Source organism: Onychomys torridus, chromosome 8 (genome assembly GCF_903995425.1).
Source record: "Onychomys torridus chromosome 8, mOncTor1.1, whole genome shotgun sequence".
NCBI classification, from domain to species: domain Eukaryota; kingdom Metazoa; phylum Chordata; class Mammalia; order Rodentia; family Cricetidae; genus Onychomys; species Onychomys torridus.
The window spans coordinates 85,795,837-85,816,943 of record NC_050450.1 but is presented as its reverse complement, the minus strand read 5'-3'; the positions used below and the strand labels follow the sequence as shown (position 1 = coordinate 85,816,943).

Genomic DNA, 21,107 nt, shown 5'->3' with positions numbered 1-21,107 from the left:
GGCTGCGGTCGGGGCGGCCCCGGGCCCAGGCGCCTGCCGCCGGGCGCGGTTCCGCGCAGTCTGGCTCGCTGGTTCCCGGAACGGAGCGGGGGAGGCAGAAGAGGGTGGCGGTTTCGGTTTTTGCCCTACGTTTGCTTTCGTCGGTCCCCGGGGCCGGGGGGCGGGGGGAAGGGGAGGACGACCTCTCTGGGCTAGTAGACAGACCTGGGCTGGAAGAACGGACTGCGCGGGTGCCCACGGGCGGGTTTGCTTTTCCTTTACGCCTCCTTGGCGAACTGTTTTCAGCCCCCAACGCAAAGCTGCTGACCTTGGGGGCCGCTTGGGGAGGTTAAGTGCCTTTCCGCGGAGGCGGCCCAGCCCGTGAGTACGAGGTTTCTAGTGATCGGGTAGACCGACCTGGCATGGGGTCGAGGGAACGCGGGCGGGCGGGAAGGGTGCGTTCCAGTTGGTCTCTGGTGCCAGCCCCAGCCCTGGCATTACCTGGCTGTGTGACTGGTTAGCATACCATAGCTGGGGCCGTCAGTTTCTCCGAAATAGGCTGCTGTACCAGCCCAAGGATTGAAAGGGGGGCGAGTTGCCTCTTGCTATCGGTGCAAAAGGTGATTTCCCACCAAAGGTTATGACTGCCCATGACCCGTCTAGGGGGAAGGGAGATGAGCCAGCAGGTTCCTTCCTAAATCACAAGCGCTGTGCCCATACTCAGAGGCCCATCTGAAGAGGAACCGTGGGAGTCGGGGGCTTTCCCAGGCCCTAGGTTGTCCAGAGTCATCGCTGTTGCAATGGCCCTGAACATGGGCTTTTCACACATTTTCACGGGAAGACACAGCACTTAGGGCTCATATGCAAATAGATGCAAATAGCTTTAGTTTGCCAAACTGTAAAATGGAGATAATTAGGTCCTCCTCTCCAGCCGGAGGCCTCAGTCCTACGGGTGGGGTGACCACATCAGGGCAGCAGCGACTTCCTCTAGGGAGAGGGTGGGTAGCAAGGGGCAAGTGCGTGGGGTAAGAGTCATCAGCTTCAGAGCTTCTTGGAATCCAGTCCCAGCCTATCTTCTTAGCCCTTCGTGTAGCCTTGGGCACAGCAGTGACCGGCTGACGGTTGGGTGGGTGGTTTCATCTCGGAAGTCCCCTTGGACTTAACCCTGTGGGTTGGTGACTCTTCACAGGGAACTTTCCAGCCTGAGGATGACTTGATGACTTGATGACGGGTATGTTTTCCCGGTTCCTCTCTGCTACCAGGCCTTCCTAAAGTCTCACATGCATCCATCCCTCTTACAGCTTCAGTCAGGACAGAGGTGGAGAAAGTTCAGCAAGTATTTCAATGAATCCTGGGCTGGCGGAAATGACAGCAGTATGCAGAAATCACTCATTCAAGAGAGTCGGGCAATAGGGGTGCTGTGAACAGTTCCCAATCCGAGGTGTCTGTGACGTCAGCGAAGGCCAGTGGGTGAGCAAGGGCTCATAGGCAGATGGGGGCAGCAGAAATTCCAGGCCAGAAGCCAGCATGCTCAGAGACAGGAGCCCCCAAGCCATTGTGTTGAAGCTGTGTTTTGTGATAACCGTCCCAGCAAGTGTAGCCGGAGAAGGAACAGGAGGAATTGTCCATAGGGCAACAAACAGATGAAGGGGCCTTTGGTGTCCAGTCAGAATGTCTGGGTTTAAGCCCAAATGTTAAAGACAACACTTAGGGTTCAGATGCAAAGAGTTTCCGTTTGCCAAACTAAAATGGAGATAATTAGGTCTCCCTTCTAATTGTGCAGTCAAGGACTAGAACTCAGTGCCTCAGGCTTTCTAGGTAAGATGTGATTGGCCATATATGTTCACTCTGCTTCCCTCAGATGTTGCTTAGGGTTGGGTGGCCACTAGAAGTTGGGAGGTAATTGGGACAGTGATTCTCAATCTTTTTTTTTTTTTTTTTTAAGATTTATACAGAAGAGGGCGCCAGATCTCATTACAGATGGTTGTGAGCCACCATGTGGGTGCTGGGAATTGAACTCAGGACCTCTGGAAGAGCAGTCAATGCTCTTAACCTCTGAGCCATCTTTCTAGCCCCCAGTGATTCTCAATCTTAAAGTCCATGTGAACTCCCAGGGTTTCTGTTTTTTTTTTAATATTCAAATGTAGATTTTTTTTTCCAGACAGTTTTTTTTTTGTGTGTGTGTAGCCTTGTCTATCTTGAAACTATCTCTGTAGACCAAGCTGACCTTGAGCTAACAGAGATCTGCCTGCCTCTGTCTCCTGAGTGCTGGGATTAAAAGCATGTGCCACCACTGACCAGCCTCAAATGTAGATTTTTTTTAAAGATCTATTTTATGTGTATGAGTGCCCTATTTGCATGTATGCCTCCATGACAGAAGAGGGCATCAGATCCCACTATAGATGGTTGTGAGCCACCATGTGGTTGCTGGGAATTGAACTCAGGACCTCTGGAAAAGCAGCTAGTGGCTCTTAATCACTGAGCAATCTTTCCATCCTCTCAAATGCAGGTTTTTGTTTTGTGTTGTTTTTGGTTTTTGGTTTTTTCGAGACAGGGTTTCTCTGTATTTTTGGTGCCTGTCCTGGATCTCGCTCTGTAGACCAGGCTGGCCTCGAACTCACAGAGATCCACCTGGCTCTGCCTCTCAAGTGCTGGGATTAAAGGCCTGTGCCACTGCCACCTGGCTCAAATGCAGATTCTTAATTTTTAAATTATCTTTTTAGGTAGGTGGTAGTGGTGCACACCTTTGATCCCAGCACTCAGGAGGCAGAGGCGGGTGGATCTCTGGATTCCAGGCCAGCCTGGTCTACAGAGTGAGTTCCAGGAAAGGCATAGCTATTATTTTTATTATTTTTTTAATTTTCTGAGACAGGGCTTCTACTAGCTCAGGCTGGCCTCAAACTCACAGCAATCTCCTTGCCTCAATTTCTGAAATGCTAGGATTATAGGCCTGTACCACCAAGCCCAGCCTGAGATCTAGCAGGTTCAATATGCCCCTAGGTGGTGTGCGGCTGAACACAGGGCATACTTGAGTAGTGCTGGGGGATAGAGTCGGGGTCTGCGGACGTGTAGGAGTCCAGATGTAAGATGAGTACGCAGCTAACTGCAGCAGAGCAGGGGACTGGGCTGGATAGAGAGGTCAGGTGACAGAGCCACTGAGCCGTGGATATCCCACCCTGGGTGCCTGTGCTGTGGGAGGTGACAGCTCCCAGGAGACACTCAGCTGTTCCAGTCTGACTATGGAAGACCTAAGCTGGAAAGACTCCAGGTCGGGTGGCCAAGCAGGCTGTCACTAGAAGCAGAAGAGTTCATGTGGTGGAAGACAGGTACTTAGGACGAAGATGGTGGTATGGTGGTCACAGGCCATCAGGAAGGAGGAGGGAAGGATTCTAGAAAGAACAGGCCTGGTGACTTCAGGCTGGAAAATTCCAGGCCCCGATGCTAGAGGCTGACAGATTGAATCCGTATAGGCTAGGCTGGGTGGTGCACACTTGTAACCACAGCACTGGGGAGGCTAAGGCAGGAGGATCACTGTGAGCTACAAGTTCAAGGCCAGCCTGGGCCAGAGTAAGACCCTGCCTCAGAAACACTACAAAGAGAGAGAGAAGGAATTAGTGGAGACCCCTAGTAAGGGGGTAGGAAATTGGAAAGCAAAGATCTTGAAGTCAAGGATAGACACCCATAGATTAAAGCAGATGCTTGGAGTCCAGCTATAAACCAGCTACTTGAACAGTAGAGGTAGAAAATTTAAGACCACCTGAGCAATTTAGTATCTCAGAATCCACAAGGGGTGATATACACTTATAATCCCAGCACTTTCAAGTTCCAGATAGCCAGGGCTACACAGTAAAACTTTGTTTCAAATAATAATTCAACTGGCAGAGGAGATACTATGATCATGAAGACAGTACCCAGGGTGAATCTTTTTTTTTTTTTAAAGAATTATTCATTTATCATAATAAATGAATACAGTATACAGTATTCTGCCTGAAGGCCAGAAGAGGGCGCCAGATCTCATTACAGATGGTTGTGAGCCACCATGTGGTTGCTGGGAATTGAACTCAGGACCTCTGGAAGAGTAGTCAGTGCTATTAACCACTGAGCCATCTCTCCAGCCCCCCCAGGGTGAATCTTACCTAGTGCACTCCAGGTGTGCTGACCCCTACAATTTCCCCAGATGTGGGAAACTTGATTCCATGATTCATGGAATTGGGGGACAGCCATGGTCACGCTCCAGTATTTAAAAGGAAAAGGTAAAAAGAGGGCTGGAGAATGACACATGGTATAATGAGGTAGAGGAGGTGCAGAGGAGGCCGGAGATGAGCTGCAGAGATGGTCTGAGGTCAGCTGGGACCTGACGGTAACGGGGGCCAGTATCTCAGCCTGGGATGAGCGTGTGCACGGGTCAGTATGAGCCCTGCCTTGCGCAGGGTACAGATGTCTCTGCTGTAGCTCCTGGCTGTTGTCCTTCGCACTTTTGACTGGTGGGCTCCTCAGCCCCAAGGCCGTGCCGGGCCGAACTCTCTCCTTTCAATTCCACTGCCATAGCCTGGCATGGTGGCGCACACCTTTACTCCCAGGATTTGGGAATGAGGCAGGCAGATCTCTGTGAGGCCAACCTGGTCCCCAGAGTGAGTTCCAGGACAGCCAGGGCTGCAAAGCGAACCCCACTTCCTGAAAAAGAGTGCAGTTAATTTCATGCCATGAATTCCCTCTCCACCCACCCCTCATGTAGATCTTTTCTCCCTGCAGCGCGAGTTCCAGGACAGCCAGAGCTACACAGAGAAATTCTGTCTCAACAAACCCGAAGAAGAGCGTCCAGTGCTCTTAACTGCTGAGCCATCTCTCCAGCCTCTCCCTGCCTTTTTTTTTTTTTTTTTTTTTTTAAATATGGGTTCTGGGGATCATGTCAGATTCCGGTCTTCATGCTTGATGGACATCACTTTATCAGCGCGCTCTCCTCAATGCAAACATTCTCTTTTATAAAGTCTGCTCTTTGAAGGCGGGGACTTCTGTGTAGAACTGGCTATCTTGACCTCCAAATGTAGAGTATTCTGGCTTGAACTTGCTGCCAACCTCCTGCCTCTGTCTCCTGAATTCTGTCTGGGATTGTAGGTAGCATTTGCTGTATAGCTCTCCACTTCTTTGTTTGTTTGTTTCAAGACAGAGTTTCTCTGTGTAGCCCTGGCTGTCCTGGAACTCCCTCTGTAGACCAGGCTAACCTCAAACTGAGAGATCTACCAGCTTCTGCCTCCCAAGTACTGGGATTAAAGGCATGTACCAGCACCGCTCTACAAGCTTTTTTTCTTTTGGTTTTTTGAGACAGGGTAGAAACCCTGTGTAGTTTTGGTGCCTGTCCTGGAACTCGCTCTGTAGACCAGGCTGGCCTGGAACTCACAGAGATCTGCCTGGCTCTGCCTCCTGAGTGCTGGCATTAGAGGGGTGCGCCGCCGCCGCCACCACCACCTGGCATAGTTCTCCACTTTTTAAAATCAAATTAATATGGTACACTTTACATGTACTAGAACATACTTTATTTATTTGCAACGGTAGGGACCAAACCCAGGGCCTCTTGCACCAGGTTGGCTCTCTACCACTGAATCTCATGCTCGCTCCCTTGAAATTCACTGATTGAAATTTTACTTATTTGTGTCCTTCTGAGGACTGGACCCAAGACCTTGACAACTAGGCAGGAGCTCTACCACTGAGCCACACTTCCCATGTCCCAGAAATGGATATACAGTACATTTGAGCAGTACAGGTATTGGACACGGTGATGTAGGCCTGTCATCACACAACTTGAGGTAGAGGCAAGAGACCGCACAAGTTCATGGCCATCAAAAGCGACTCAGCCAGATGCTGCTAAAAAAACAAATCATCATCAACAACAACAACAAAGCCAGGCGTATCTATAACTAGTTCTAACTATGGACTGAGGAAGGGAGGTTCCCACGGATAAAGGCAGTCTGGGCTTTGCAATGAGTTCTAGGTCAGCCAGGGATACCGAGCGAGAGCTTGCCTCAAACAAAAAAAAAACAGCTTGCTGGTACATTTCCATAATCCATCATTTGGGAGGTAAAAGAAGGAGGATCAGGAGTTCCAGGCGGCATAAGATTCTGTCTAGGCTGGAGAGATGGCTCAGAGGTTAAGAGCACTGACTGTTCTTCCAGAGGTCCTGAGTTCAATTCCCAGCAACCACATGATGGCTCACAACCATCTGTAATGAGACCTGGTGCCCTCTTCTGGCCTGCAGGCATACATGCAGGCAGATCACTATACATAAGTAAATAAGTCTTTAATAAAAAAAAAAAAGAGAGAGATTCTGTCTAAAAAAAATTGAGCTGGCTAGATGGCACAGTGGGTAAAGGCACTTGCTGCGAACCTGAGGACCAAGTTTAATCTCCATGATTCACATGATGGAAAGAAAGAACCAACTGCCACAAGTTACCTCCTGACCACTAAGTGGACAAGCGCACCCACGCACATGTACATGAATCAGTAAATATAATAAAAATAAAATGGGCCGGGCGGTGGTGGCACACGCCTGTAATCCCAGCACCCGGGAGGCAGAGGCAGGCGGATCTCTGTGAGTTCGAGGCCAGCCTGGTCTACAGATCGAGTTCTAGGACAGGCTCCAAAGCTACAGAGAAACCCTGTCTCAAAAAATAAAAAATAAAAAATAAAAACCCAAAAACTAAATAAAATGGACTGGAGGGATGGCTCAGCGGTTAAGAGAATGTAGTGCTCTTAGAGGACCTGTGTCGGTCCCCAGCACCCACATCGTGGCTCACAACGGTCTGTAATGCCATTTCCAGGGGTCCAATCCCAAAATATATTTTAATTTATGTATATTGTGTGTGTTTGTGTGAATGCATGCCATATGTAATATGAACACAAAAACCCTGTCATACTCGGAAGGAGACCTTGGTCTTACAGGGTCCTGAAAGGACTGATCTAACCCGCTGCCCCAATCTTTCTGGTGGGTCTCTTCTACCTCGTCTGCACAGGACCACAGCCTGGCTGGCGTCCTGGATGTTTCTCAACATGTTCCTGCCTTCAAAGACCTTCCTGGAGGGGAGGCTAACATCTTTTTAGATTATGGATTAGCTTGTAGAAAAATGTCTGCTGTAAATCAGTGAAGGGAAAGATGAATAGGAATCTCACTTACACCAAACCTAGCTCTCTGAACAGATGAAGATAGGTTTCTCCTGTATCCTAGAATCTAATCAACATTTATATGTATAATTCAGTTATTATTTTGCTTAGAAGGACTTATTGGGAAATGTTATCATTTTTACTATTTTCTTTCTTTTTTTTTTTTAGAGTAACCTGGGATAGAAGAAAGTGGTGAAGTCTTAAGATGTCCTGTTCGCAACTTTTTGGCATGAAATTGTATCTTATTTTATTTTCCCAGCTTTTACTAACACGATTTATTTGTGTGTGTGTGTGTGTGTGTGTGTGTGTGTGTGTGTGTGTGTGTGTGTTCCCTTTTCTTTTCTTTTTTTTTGGAGCTGAGGATCAAACCCATGGCCTTGCGCTTGCTAGGCAAGCGCTCTACCACTGAGCTAAATCCCCAACCCATTTTTACTATTTTCTACAGAGAAAATATTTTCCTGTTTCAAATAACCCTGGACTTTTGAATTATAACCTGTTTCTATGTTCAAGCTATCTGAGTATTAATTTCCCCTGCAGTTGTACATATAATGTTTTTATATTCAAAAAAGAACAAATACTATAGAATTGTATTACATGAAATATATAGAATACACAAGTTCATAGAGACAGAAAGATTAGACATTATCTCAAGATGGAGAAGAAAGGAATATAGAGCAATGATTTCCTAAGCACAGAATCTCTGTTTTGTGTGATTGAAAAGCCCCACAAATGGACAGTAGTATCAGGACATAATATCATGAATGTAATAAATCAATACAATTAATGTAATTAATGAATATAGTTACCGAATGAAAACAGGAAGTCATTGCTCCATGAAAAAGGCCTCCCTGGACTCGACTTAACACTGTGCCCAAGCCCGGCAAGGCGGCGCTTACTCCTCCTGGCGCTGAGGCAGGAGAATTGCAGGTTTTAGGCCAGCCTGGGCTACTGTGTGAAACCCTCTCTAAGGTTTTGGTTTTTGTTTGAGATGGGATCTCATGTAGGCAAGGCTGGCTTTGGATTCACTTTGTAGCTGAAGATGACTTCAGATTTCTTCTGACCCTTTAGCCTCCACCTTCTCAGTGCTGGAATTACAGGCATGTTCCACCATGCTTGGTTTTATGCGTGCTGGATATTGAACCCAAGACTTCCTGTATACTAGGCAAGCACTGTACCAACTGAACTACATCCTCTGCCCATAAAAACAATGAAAACAGCTGGGCTGTGGTGGCACACGCCTTTAATCCCAGCACTCAAGAGGCAGAGGCAGGCGGATCTCTGTGAGTTCGAGACCAGCCTGGGCTGCAGAATGAGTTCCAGGAAAGGCACAAAGCTACACAGAGAAACCCTGTCTCCAAAAAACAAAAAAACAAAAAACAACAACAACAATGAAAACTATAGCACACTTCTGTGCTCCCATTTTCCTTAACAGCACTTTTAGGTATTTATGACAAGTCCCATCCTTTCCTTTCCTGTGTGAGTGCCAGGAGAGGATCTTGGAAGACGGTGTGGCTATGTCAGCGACCCCAGACTGCCAGGCAGGTGCTAGATTATCAGTAAATGTTTAGAGAGGACGAAGATGGAATGCCCAGCCTCTGTCTTCACGCTCTGGGCAGCCTGGAGGTGAGCATGTGGCCCAAGCTGTCTAGGCTTTTGTGCCTTCATGTGCTCAGGTGGCTGCTTCTGATGGTAGCTCTGTTCAGCAGGTGACATCCTTGGGCCTATTCCTGCTGAGACCTCAGTGTGCTTTTGTCTTCCTTGTCCCCAAGCTCTGGCTCCAAGTGATTCTTCTCAGTTCTCTTAGTGCTTAGAAACCTGTCTTCATGACTTTTAAATCTCCCTTTCCTCTTTAAAGATTGTATTTTATGTGCATGAGTGTTTTCCACTCATATATCTAAATGCACCACATGCATGCCTGGTACTCGCAGAGGCCAGAAGACATCAAATCCTCAGGAACTTCAATTACAGAGGGTCGTGTGCTGTCATGTGGGTACTGGGAAGCGAACCCATGTCCTCCGCAAGAGCAACTCTGCTCTTGACTGTGAGCCGTCTCTCCAGGCCCTGTGTGTGTTTTGTTTTGTTTCTCTGACAGTTTCACGCGTGTAAATCATGAATCATTCTCCCCCATTCCCTTCTCAGTCCCTCTCTCTCCCACTGCAACCCTTCTTTCAAATCTGTCTAAGCCTACTCCGAACAGTCCAGTCAGCCCTCCATCAAGGTGCCCCTTAAACTGTCAGTGAGTGGCATTTCCTCCTGTGCTTAGCCTCCTCTTCAGACTCCCCCTTCCTCTCCCAGCAGTGCCCAGAGCTACACAGACAGACAGACAGACAGACAGACAGACACACACACACACACACACGCACGCACGCACGCACGCACGCACGCACGCACACACACACACACACACACACACACACGCACGCACACACACACACCTACCTGCAGGTCCTAGGGAGGTTCCCAGCCTCTAGACAGCCCTGGGAGTTCATCCCCAGTTCCCTCCTTCCTGTCTCTGAATCGCCCCCACAAGACCCCAGTAACCCCTTGTAGGTTACTGCCTGGATGCAGAAGGGTCCCCTTTTCTCCAGGTGCCACCCTCACTCAGCCTGAGAGTCCTTGACGTTTCAGCTGCTTCCTTCCCGAGGACTCTGTGTTCTGTCCTCTGGGCCACAGTTCTGGACCCTGACTGCTTTAGTCACAGTTCCATTGCCATGAAGAGACACCATGACCAAGGCAACTCGTATAAAAGAAACATTTCACTGGGGGCTTGCTCACAGTTTCGGAGGTTTAGTCTGTTATCGGCATGGTGGGACATGGCAGTATGCAGGCAGGGGCTGGAGCAGTAGTAGCGGAGAGCTACATCATGGTTCATAGACAGACAGACACAGATTGGACACACTTCCTCCAACAAGGCCACACCTCCTAATCCTTATAATTATTTCCAACAGTTCTACTCCCTGGTGGCTAAACATTCAGATACATAAGCTTATGGGGGCCATTCTTTTTTTTGTGTGTTTTGTTTTGTTTTTTCTTTTTCCGAAACAGGGTTTCTCTGTGTAGTTTTGTGCCTTTCCTGGAACTCCGTTTGTAGACCAGGCTGGCCTCGAACTCACAGAGATCCGCCTGCCTCTGCCTTCCGAGTACTGGGATTAAAGGCGTGTGCCACCACCGCCTAGCAAATTTTGGTTTTTCAATGCAGGGTTTTCTGTAGACCAGGCTGGCCTCAAACTCACAGAGATTCACCACCCAATGGGGGACCATTCTTATTCAAACCCCTACACTGGCTGAGTGTGTAGAGCCTCTGCAAGGCAATTACCTTCTGAGGGGAGTTCAGATCCCAGCACTGCCCCCAACCCCCAGCTGACTCCAGCTGCCCTGCAGACAGACTGCTCACCTTGGCCTAACCTCAGCTCTGGCCAACTTCCACCCCTGAGAGGGAGACAGTAGCTCCAGGTTCACAGGGTCCCTTCTGTGACTCTCACTGAAGACAGGCCTCCGCAGAATGAATGGAAGACTGTCCTTGCTTTGAATGAAACATCAATGAAGGATAATGTAAGCTAATTGTCCAAACATGCCAGAAGCCAAATTACAGCCGTTGTCCTGTAATAAACACCAGTTCTCAAGGGAGTAGCTTGGGGACATCTGGACAGCTGCAAGGGAACAAGCTCATTATTTTCTCTTCCTCCCACCCAAGATGTGGGGGACCTGGGCCTCTGCCTCCACCAGGCTCCTCCTTCCTAGTCAGTGCCTGGCTGCTGGACCTCCCATCAAATGGTGCTCCCTCTGGTGCTCACCAGACCTGCCCTCAGGATTTAGCAGAATGCCTGAGCAAGACAGAGCCTCCAGTTTCCTCCTCTGTAAAATCAAACTAGTGGAGATATAACTTGGATGGCTCATGCCAAACTACCATATGGAGCAGGGTTTGAACTGGTCAGCTGGCAAATGTGGTCCCCTTTCAAGCCATTCTGTGTGGCACAACTCCATGCACCCCACCACTTCCAAGTCTGACCTGCAGCTTTTCAAAATTCTCTGTCCTAACTGGGTGGTGGTGACACACACCTTTAATCCCAGCACTCGGGAAGCAGAGGCAGGCGGATCTCTGTGAGTTCGAGGCCAGCCTGGTCTACACAGTGAGTTCCGGAACAGCCAGGGCTACACAGAGAAAGCCTGTCTTGAAAAAAGAAAAAGAAAACAGTTCTTGTCCTGTAAGAATTAGAGATTTTGTGCCGGAGACATGGCTCAGCAGTTTAAAACTACTGGCTGTTCTTCCAGAGGACCCAGGTTCAATTCCCAGCACCTACAAGGCAGCTCACACCTGTAACTCCAGTTCCAGGGGACCGGACACCCTCACACAGGCAAAACACCAATGCAGATAAAGATAAATAAATATTAAAAAAAGAATTAGAGATTTCTATTTTGCTGCTTGCTTTTGAGACAAAGTCTTGCTTTGCAGCCCTGGCTAGCCTTGAACTTACTACATTGCCTAGGCTAACTTCAGACTCACAAAAGTTCTCCTGACTCTGCCCCCAAAGTGCTAAGCTTACAAGTATGTGCTACCATATCCAGAGAGCACAATCTAAATTCCTTAAATTCATACCTAGCGGGGCTTGCATTCTCGGCCCTACAGAGAACTTGGGAGGCAGAACCCTGTAATCCCAGAACTTGTGTAGACTGTTTGCTGATGTGCATTGGTGTTTGGCCTGCACATATATCTGAGCCATCTCTCCAGCCCAACTTCTAGATGAGGGGTTGGCAGTCTGCATCACTCACAGGAGAACCTGGGGATCAAGGACACCCAGGCACAGACCAGCACAGACTGGGATGTGTCACCATGAGCTGGTTTTGTGGGTATAGAAACCCGGGTCTAACCCAGCCTAATCCATAGAGTGAGTTTCCAGCTTCCAGGAGAAACCCCACTATGAAGAAGCAGTGGGAGAAATCTGGAAGGTGGGACATGATGTCTGTAATCTACTTAAATGTTTTAACAATTCAACAAGTGAACAGTAGGGGAAGTTCTTCTAGATTTAAATGAGGCTTCTGAAACAACCAAATGTGGTATGCATCCTTATTTAGACCCTGCTTAGAACAAACTGGATGAAAAAAAAAATCACGTTGTAGGGAAAAGTAGATAAATTTGAAGACAGGCAGGATATTAGGACATTAGATGATACTGAAGAATTGTTAGTTGTGATCATATGAGGTGTGATCATAACATTATAGTTGGAAAATTTCCTGAAGTGTATTTTTTGAGTGAATTTTGAACAAATTATAAATCACTTGAACTATTCCAGAAAAATAATACATATGCTGGACGTGGAAGCACATATGACTTTAATCCTGGTAATCCCCAGGGGAGGCAGAGGCAAGGACATCACTGAGTTTGAAACCAGCCTGATCTACTTACTGAGTTCTAAGCCATCCAAGGCTACATAGTGAGACCCTCTCTCAAGAAGAAACCCCCCCCCAAAAAAAAATCTATTCATGTAAAAGGGTGTCTGTCTTCACAACATGAGAACATCAGTTCCCACCGGACTACAGTTAAAGACAATTGGGAGCCACCGCATGGTTGCTGGAACTTGAACTCAGAACCTCTGGAAAAGCAGCCAATGTTCTTAACACCACTGAGCCATATCTCCATCCCTGAGATAAGATATTTTAAGTGTTTTTGTTGTTGTTGTTGTTTGTTTTTTCGAGACAGGGTTTCTTTGTGTAGCTTTGGAGCCTGTCCTGGATCTCGCTCTGTAGACCAGGCTGGCCTCCAACTCACAGAGACATGCCTGCCTCTGCCTCCCAAGTACTGGAATTAAAGGCGTGTAGCACCACTGCCCGGCATATTTTACTGTTTTTAAGTACACAGCTTTATGTTATTAATTCATTGGGTTTTTAGTTTTTATATTATAAAACTTATCTTTTAAATTTTTTCATGCCTGGTGTGGTGATACACACCTTTAATCCCAGCACTAAGGAGGCAGAGACAGGTGGAATCCTGTGAGTACAAGGCCAGTCTGGGCTATATAGTGAGTTCTAGGCTAGCCAAGACTAAAGACAAGACAGGACCTTGTCTCAAAAAAAAAAAAAAAAAAAAGGATTGGAGGGAGGAGGGGATGAGCTGGGTAGCAGTGGAGCCCACCTTTAGTCCCAGCACTCGGGAGGCAGAGGCAGGTGGATCTCTGTGAGTTCGAGGCCAGCCTGGTCTACAAAGCAAGTTCCAGGACAGCCTCTAAAGCTACAGAGAAACCCTGCCTTGAAAAAAACAAAACAACAACAACGAAAAGAAAGGCTTCATAAGGGCTGGAGAGATGGCTCAGAGGTTAAGAACACTGACTGCTCTTCCCAGCAACTTCATGGTGGCTCACAACCATCTGTAATAAGATCTGGTGCCTTCTTCTGGCTTACAGGGATACATGCAAACAGAACACTGTATACATGATAAATAAATCTTTTTTAGAAAAAGGGAGGGGGGGAATTTAGCTCAGTGGTAGAGTGCTTGCCTAGCAAGCACAAGGCCTTGGGTTCAGTCCTCAGCTCTGGAAGGAAAAAAAAAAAAAAGATATTAACAACGCCTGCAGTATGAGCAAGAAACATTAAACCAGGATCTGGAAAGATGACTAGGTGGTTAAGAGCATTGACTGCTCTGCCACAGGACCCAGATTTAATTCCCAGCACCCACATGGCATCTCACAACTGTCTGTAACTCTAATACTCTCTCACACAGACATACATGAAAAAAAAAAAAAGCCTTCATTACTAATTTAAAATCTGAGGACATCCCTTTCTCCCTAAGAGTTCATAAATGTGGACTGCAAGAAAGTTCTTCGTTTAAGATGATAATTTATGAACAGGTTAACTGGGGTTTCTATGGGAATCGTTCCAATCTCCAGGATGCAGAGCACTCTTCAGGCACCCTGATTGGTTGGTTGACTTCCTCTCTACCCAGAATGTTTAGTTAACTCCCATGCATAATTGGGAGGGCTAAGGTGTATGATGTCTATCAGGAAGAGACCTTCCTGGGTCCCCAAGTTTTCTGCTTGATGTACTTTTTTTTTTTTTTTTTTTTTAATTTCCTGTTGATTTGTGGCTCCATGGCTGTCACATTTTGCATGTTCCCACACGTGCGTGTAAGCTTCCTTTGTCTGTAACATGATATTGGCAGGTGACCACTGATACAGAATTCTCTGGTTTGGGGTGACTGGGTATTCATTGTGCTAACCCCATGGGCATACTTCAGTTTTGATTCCCTAGGAGACAGAGGATGGAGGAATTCTAAATGCCCAACAGCCCTCCTGCCGCAAGCAGCCAGCTCCTACATACGATTATTTAGATTAATTAAGGCCTCTGTTGAATTCTGACCTGCAGATTATTGCCACATCTTGGAAACTATGAACACAGAACGCAAAGGTGGGGATGGAGCCCCTGCTCAGTGGTGAAGAGCTCTTTGCAAAGGACATGAGTTCCTGGCATTCAAAAGGTGGCTCACAGCCTCCTGCAACAGGGGCTGCAGGGGATCTGCTGCCCTCTTGTGGCCTCTCTAGGCTCCTGGATTTACAGGGACAGACAATCACACATAACATAAGATTGAAAATAAATCTTGTGGGTTGGGGATTTAGTTCAGTGGTAGAGCGCTTGCCTAGCAAGTGCAAGGCCCTGGGTTCGGTCCTCAGCTCCGACAAAAAAAGAAAAAAAAAAAAAGAAGAAGAAGAGAAATCTCAAGCCAGGCAGTGGTGGTTTATGCTTTTAATCCCGGCACTCAGGAGGCAGTGGTAGAATCATCTCTGTGAGTTCAAGGACAGCCTGCTTTACAGAGCCAGATCCAAGACAGCCAGGGCTACACAGAGAAACCCTGTCTGGAAAAACAAATAAAAACAGATAAACAACAACAAAGAATTTAGGTCCAAGATGTCATTAGGAAACAGGAAAGTAGATTGATTGTTTCCTTTTGAGACAGAGTTTCATTGTGCAACTGCATCAAGGTTGCCCTTAACTATTTAATGAGCAATTCTCCAGCCTCAGGGTTTCTCTGTGTAGCCCTGACTGTCCTGGAACTCACTCTGTGGAACAGGCTGGCCTCAGATTCAGAGATCAGCCTACCTCTGCCTTCCAAGTGCTGGGATTAAAAGTGTGTGCTATCATACTCCACTGTGTGTTTGTTTTGGGTTTTTTAATATTTATTTTTATCTATATGAATGCTCTATCTGCATGTACACCTTTATGCCAGAAGAGGGCATCAGATCTCCCTATAGATGATTGTGAAGCACCATGTGATTGCTGGGACTCAAACTCAGGACCTTTGCTGAGCCATCTCTGCTGCCTCTATATGGGTTTTTTGTTTTGTTTTGATTTTTATGTGTGAAAGGCTCTCATTATATAAACCAGGCTGTCCTAAAATTTTCTGTGTAGACCAGGCTGGCCTTGAATTCAGATTCTCATTCATCTACCTCCATGGAGTGCTGGGATTAAGAGAACATCACCATGCCACACCTCTTTGTTTTTTGAAGTCGGGTCTCTCATAGCCCACCCTGGCCTCAAACTCACAATGTAGTACAGAGTGACCCTGACCCTATACTGTCACATTTACAGTGCTGGGACTACAGAGGAGTGCCGCCAACCCAGGTCTTGCTTTTTGTTTTGAGACAGGGTTTCACTGTGTAATCCAGGCTGACTTAAAACTCCCGATCCCATGCCTCAACTTCCCAGGAGCTCCTATTATAAGCATGGGCCACCGTGCCCGCTGGCTGCAGTTTGGAAAGGGCCATGAAGAGGCTTCTCCTGGGGAAACCGTGATTCTAGAACACTGTGAGTAGGAGTAGGCATTGCCCAGAAGGGAGCAGGAGAAACGGGGCTGAGGGGTGGGAGGCAGAAGTTGTTGCTTTAGACACCCACAGGTACTAAGTGACTGGAGAGTGGAGAGAGAACATCACAGGGCGGAAGGAAGGAGAATCCATGTCTCTTTCCAGCAGGACCTGTTGTAAAATTGTCACACTTAGGATTCACTCCTTGCCTGGACACGGTGGGAAATGTTAAAAGGATAAGGCTGGGAGCTGGAGCAATGGCTCCGTGGTTAAGAGCACTGGATGCTCCTTCAGAGGACCTGGGTCTGATTTCCAGCACTCACGTGGCAGCTCACAAGCATCTGTACCTCCAGTTCCAGAAGGTAAAACACCCTCCTCTGGCTTCCTTGGACCCTGCACATATGTTGTGCACAGACATGCATACAGACAAAACACACTATGCATAAATATAACTGAAATGATGGCGCTGTGATGTAGCTGCAGGAGAGCACTTGCCTAGCATGCCAGAGGCCCTGGTTTTAGTCCACTGCAACCGCAAATGGAAGGAAAGGGAAGACTGAGGCCCAGGCTCAGCTGGGGGAGTGCTATGTAGCAGGAAGAAAGTCCTGGACAGGGTCTCTGACACTGCATAATCTGGCCTGGTGCTGTACATCTGTCATCTCAGCACTTGGGAGGTAAAGTGGAGGTAGTGATACCAGTTCAAGGTCACTGTTGGCTGCATAGAAGTTTGAGACCAGCCTGGGCTATATGAGACACTGTCTAGAAAAAAAAAAAAAATCAGGCAGAAAATTGTCCTGAAAGCGTGTAACACAATCCAGTCCATGGCTGTGGACACAATCCAGTCTGTGGTTTGCCTGGCTGCAGGTCTGACTCCAAGGATCAGGATAACAGCAAGGTTTGTGGTTGTAGAAATGGTTCATAGAATCACAGTGGAGCTCTTGGTTGTGGGAAGAGGAGGAGAGCTGAGGGGTCTGGCCAGGTTGATCAGATTGCCTTTTGACATGCCCCAGCAGGAGACTCCAGGGCAGCTGGACAGGTAGGTCTGAGCTGAGAGGAGGATTCCAGCCCTTGATGGTGACTGCAAAGTGGACACAGACTGATGCTTGAAGGGGCAGAGTTCTCTCGTTGGAGCCCCGGGAGCCAGCAGCATTTGGGGCTGAAGACAAGAGGGGAGCCTGTGATGGAGAGCGGAAGAAGCCGAGGCTTGTGTGGCTGGGGCAGAGAGGTCAACGGGGCTGGCAAGGGCCTGCTGGTTTCAGTGAGAGGGAGGCTGGATGAGATAGAGGCCACTTGGACCACAGCAGAGCTATTTCGGTGACAGGTTGGGGAGGAAGCAGATGGAAGTGGGCTGCGGAGTAAGTGGGAAGTGAGAAAAAAAAGGAAAACAGCCTGTGCAGACAGACTCGGGCAAGTTTGCCTGTGAAAGGGAGAGGGATGGGCGAACAGACTTTGGGTCAAGAGATTTGGTTCGTTTTTTCCTTTTTGGTGCTGGGGTTTAGTCCAAGCCTTGACTATGCCTGGCAGGCACGCTAACGCTGGGCTGCAGCTCCAGGGTTGGCCTCTAAATAGGACAGACATGCTGGTGGAGGGTGGATAGCTTTGCACAAAGAGGCAATCCCGCACCCAGGAGGCAAAAGCAGGAGGCTGAGGAGTTCAAGAGCAGCCTGGAGCCTGGTGAGTGGCGCACGTCTTTAATCCTAGCACCCAGGAGGCAGAAGCAGGAGGATATCTGTGAGTTCGAGGCCAGCCTGGTCTATACAGAGTTCCAGGACTGTCAGGGCTATACAGAGAGATCCTGTCTCCAAATACAAAACAAAACCAAACAAACAAACACCCTGACAATTCTCAGCATCCACAAGGGGCACCCCACAACTACACATAATTCCAGCTCCAGGGGTAGGTAGCCAATGCCTCTGACCTCTAAGGGCACCTGTACTCATTTGCACATACCCCCCCACACACAAATATTTAACATAAAAAAATAGTCAGTTGCGCTGTCACATGCACACCTAGTACTTGGGAGGCAGGAGCAGGTGGATCTCTCTGTGAGTTCCAAACCAGGCAGGGCTACACAGTGAGTTCCAAACCAGGCAGGGCTACGGTTTTTTTTTTTTTTTTTAAATGCTTTCTTAAATAACCAAAATCTTTAAAATAAATGAAAGAAAGGAAAATTGGTAGCATGACTTCATGGGTAAAGGCACTTGCTGTCAAGCCTGACGACCCGAGTTTAGTCCCTGGGACCCACTTGTAAAGAGAGGAGAGCTGACTCCTGTTGCATTGCCTTCCACATGTGGGCCACAGAACAAGCACCCATGGGCGCGTGTGCATGTGCACACACACACACACACACACACACACACACACACACACACGAATATTTGACGAGAAACAGGCTGAAGAGATGGCCCAGTGAGTAAGAGCACTTGTTGCTCTTGCAGAGAATGTGGGTTCTGTTCCCAGCAGCCACACAGCAGCTCACACTCATGTGTAACTGCAGTTCTAAGGGTTCTGACTTCCTCTTCTGACTTCTGCAGGCACCAGGCATGCATGTGGTGGACAGACATACATGCGAGCAAAACATCCATGCACATACATACATCTACAGAAGATTTTTTTTTTTTTTTTTGGTTTTTCGAGACAAGGTTTCTCTGTGTAGCTTTGCGCCTTTCCTGGAGCTCACTCTGTAGCACAGGCTGGCCTTGAACTCACAGAGATCTGCCTGTTTCTACCTTCCAAGTGCTGGGATTAAAAGCGTGCGCCACTACTGCTCGGCATTACAAAAGATTTTTCAAATGTTTTTTTCTTATCAAGTCCAGGTGCTGGGAATCTTGACAGCTTCTTCTGGTCTCCAACACACCTCCACTTATATCACACACACACACACACACACACACACACACACACACACACACACACACTAAAATAAAAATAAGCCTGTTTACATGGTGAATTCCAGGGTAGCCAGAGCTATACAGTGAGACCCTGTCTTATTTGTTTAATTGAATAAGTAATTTAAATAAATAAACAAATCCAAAACAAGAGACACACAAAAAAACAAAACAAAAAGCCCAGAAAAGGCCAAGAGTTGACTCGGAAGGTAAAGGCACTTGCCACCAAGCCTGACAACATGAGTTCTGCCCCAGGACCCACATGACAGAAGAAGAATTGAATCCACAAAGTTGTCCCCTGGCTTCCATGGCACACAGACACAAATAAATAAACAACTTTACAGATTAAAAGGAAGTTCAAGAGAGAGAGAGAGAGAAAGTTAAGAGACATTAACTGAGGGATTGGCATGATGACTCAGTGGTTAAGAGTACTGGCTGCTCTTACAGAGACCCAAGTTCGGTTCCCAGCACCCACATTACAGCTCACAACCATCTGTAACTCCAGTTCCAAGGGACCTAACTCCTTCCTCTGACCTCTGCAGGTACCAAGCATGCACATGGTACACAGACATACATGCATGCAGGTAAAACACTCAAACACATAAAATTAAATAAGTAATTGGCTGGGCAGTGGAGGCACACACCTTTAATCCCAGAACTCTGGAGGCAGAGGCAGGAAGATCTCTGTAAGTTCAAGGCCAGCCTGGTCTACAGAGTGAGTTCCAGGACAGGCCCTGAAGTACACAGAGAAACAGAAAAACAAACAAACAATACTTCACCCCAATGTATATCCAGGTTATAATCTTTAAGCTGGCTGTGAACAAGAACGTGCATTGATGCCGGGTGGTGGCAGCCCATGTTTTTAATACCAGGAGAGGCAGGTGGATCTCTGTGAGTTTGAGGCCAGCCTGGTCTACAGAGTGAGTTCCAGGACAGCGAGGGCTACAGAGAGAAACCCTGTCTGGAAAAGAAAAGAATGAATGAATGAGTGCGCAATGACATAAGCAGTTTGAACAGCAGTTTGGCGGCCAGAGGTAGCGGCTCATGCTTGTAATCTCAGCATTTGGGAAGCAGAGGCAAGAGGATTGCTGTGAGTTCCTGGCCCCTTTGGCTACAGTGTGAGTCCCTCTCTCAGCCTGAGCATGGCTGGCAAAATGGCTCAGTAGGAAAAGATGCTTGTCACCAAGCCTGACCCCCTGAGCTGAGTCCCTGTACAGGGAGAGAACCATGCGGTGAGCTTTCTCTCTCTCTCTCTCTCTCTCTCTCTCTCTCTCTTTCTCTCTCTCTCTCTCACACACACACACACACACACACACACACACACACACACACACTCACAAATAAATACATAAAAGTTAAACATAGGCCTGGCCATGTGTAGCTCAGGGGTGAAGCACGTCCTAGCGTACACAGGGCTCAGGGACAACCCCCAGCACTAATATAAATAAATAAAACTGCCGGAGCAATGCTGACACACCTCTTTAACCCCAGCACTCGGGAGGCAGAGGCAGGCTGGTCTCTGTGAGTTTGAGGCCAGCCTGGTCTACATAGTGAGTTTCAAAACAGCCAGGGCCACACAGGGACACCTTGTCTAGAAAAACCAAAATAAATAAATAAAGTTAACAGAAGTGTCCCACTCAATTACCTGGCAATTCCACTCTAAACTAGATGTGTGAGAGAAATAAAACCATTTTGTTAATTTGTATTTTCTTTTCTGGTTTTTCTCTTTCTTTCTTTCTTTCTTTTTTTTTTTTTTTTTGGAGCTGAGGATCGAACCCAGGGCCTTGTGCTTACTAGGCAAGCGCTCTACCACTGAGCTAATCCCCAACCCTCTTTTTTTCTTTTTTGATATAGATTCTTGCTCCATAGCCCTACACAAACCAGGCTGGCCTCAACGTTGGGTCCTGGCTGTACCCCCAGAATGCTGAAAGGAAAGTCCTGAGCCACTGCGCCCAGCATTTGTCTTTTGTGATAGGGTCTCTGATCTCTCAGGCTGGCTTCAAACTTATTATGTAGTCAAGGATGATAACCTTGAATTTCTGTTCCTCCTTTACTCACTTTCGAAGAGAAATGTGCCTCTACTCCCAGCCAGCTAATCACTTGTGCATGTGTGAATATGGGTCCCCCCTCACGGGTGTGAGAACTTGTGTGTGCAGGTGTGTCTGTGCATGCTTGTGGAGGCTAGAGGTCAATGCCGTCATCTTTCTCTGCAGATATTTTCATAGTTTTTGAGACAGCGTTTCTCATTGAACCTAGAGCTCATTGAATGACTGGACTAGCTGCTCAGAGAGCTCCA

General features: G+C 47.5%; 1 non-coding gene and 1 pseudogene across 1 annotated transcript; one reads left to right on the top strand and one right to left on the bottom strand.

Annotated features, from left to right (window-relative positions):
- The first annotated feature begins 4,043 nt into the window (after positions 1-4,043).
- On the top strand, positions 4,044-4,216 carry LOC118590563 (annotated as a pseudogene).
- Positions 4,217-20,567: 16,351 nt separating this feature from the next.
- Positions 20,568-20,639, bottom strand: Trnat-agu. Its single transcript has one exon. It is a non-coding gene; the product is annotated as a tRNA-Thr (tRNA).
- Positions 20,640-21,107: the final 468 nt, after the last annotated feature.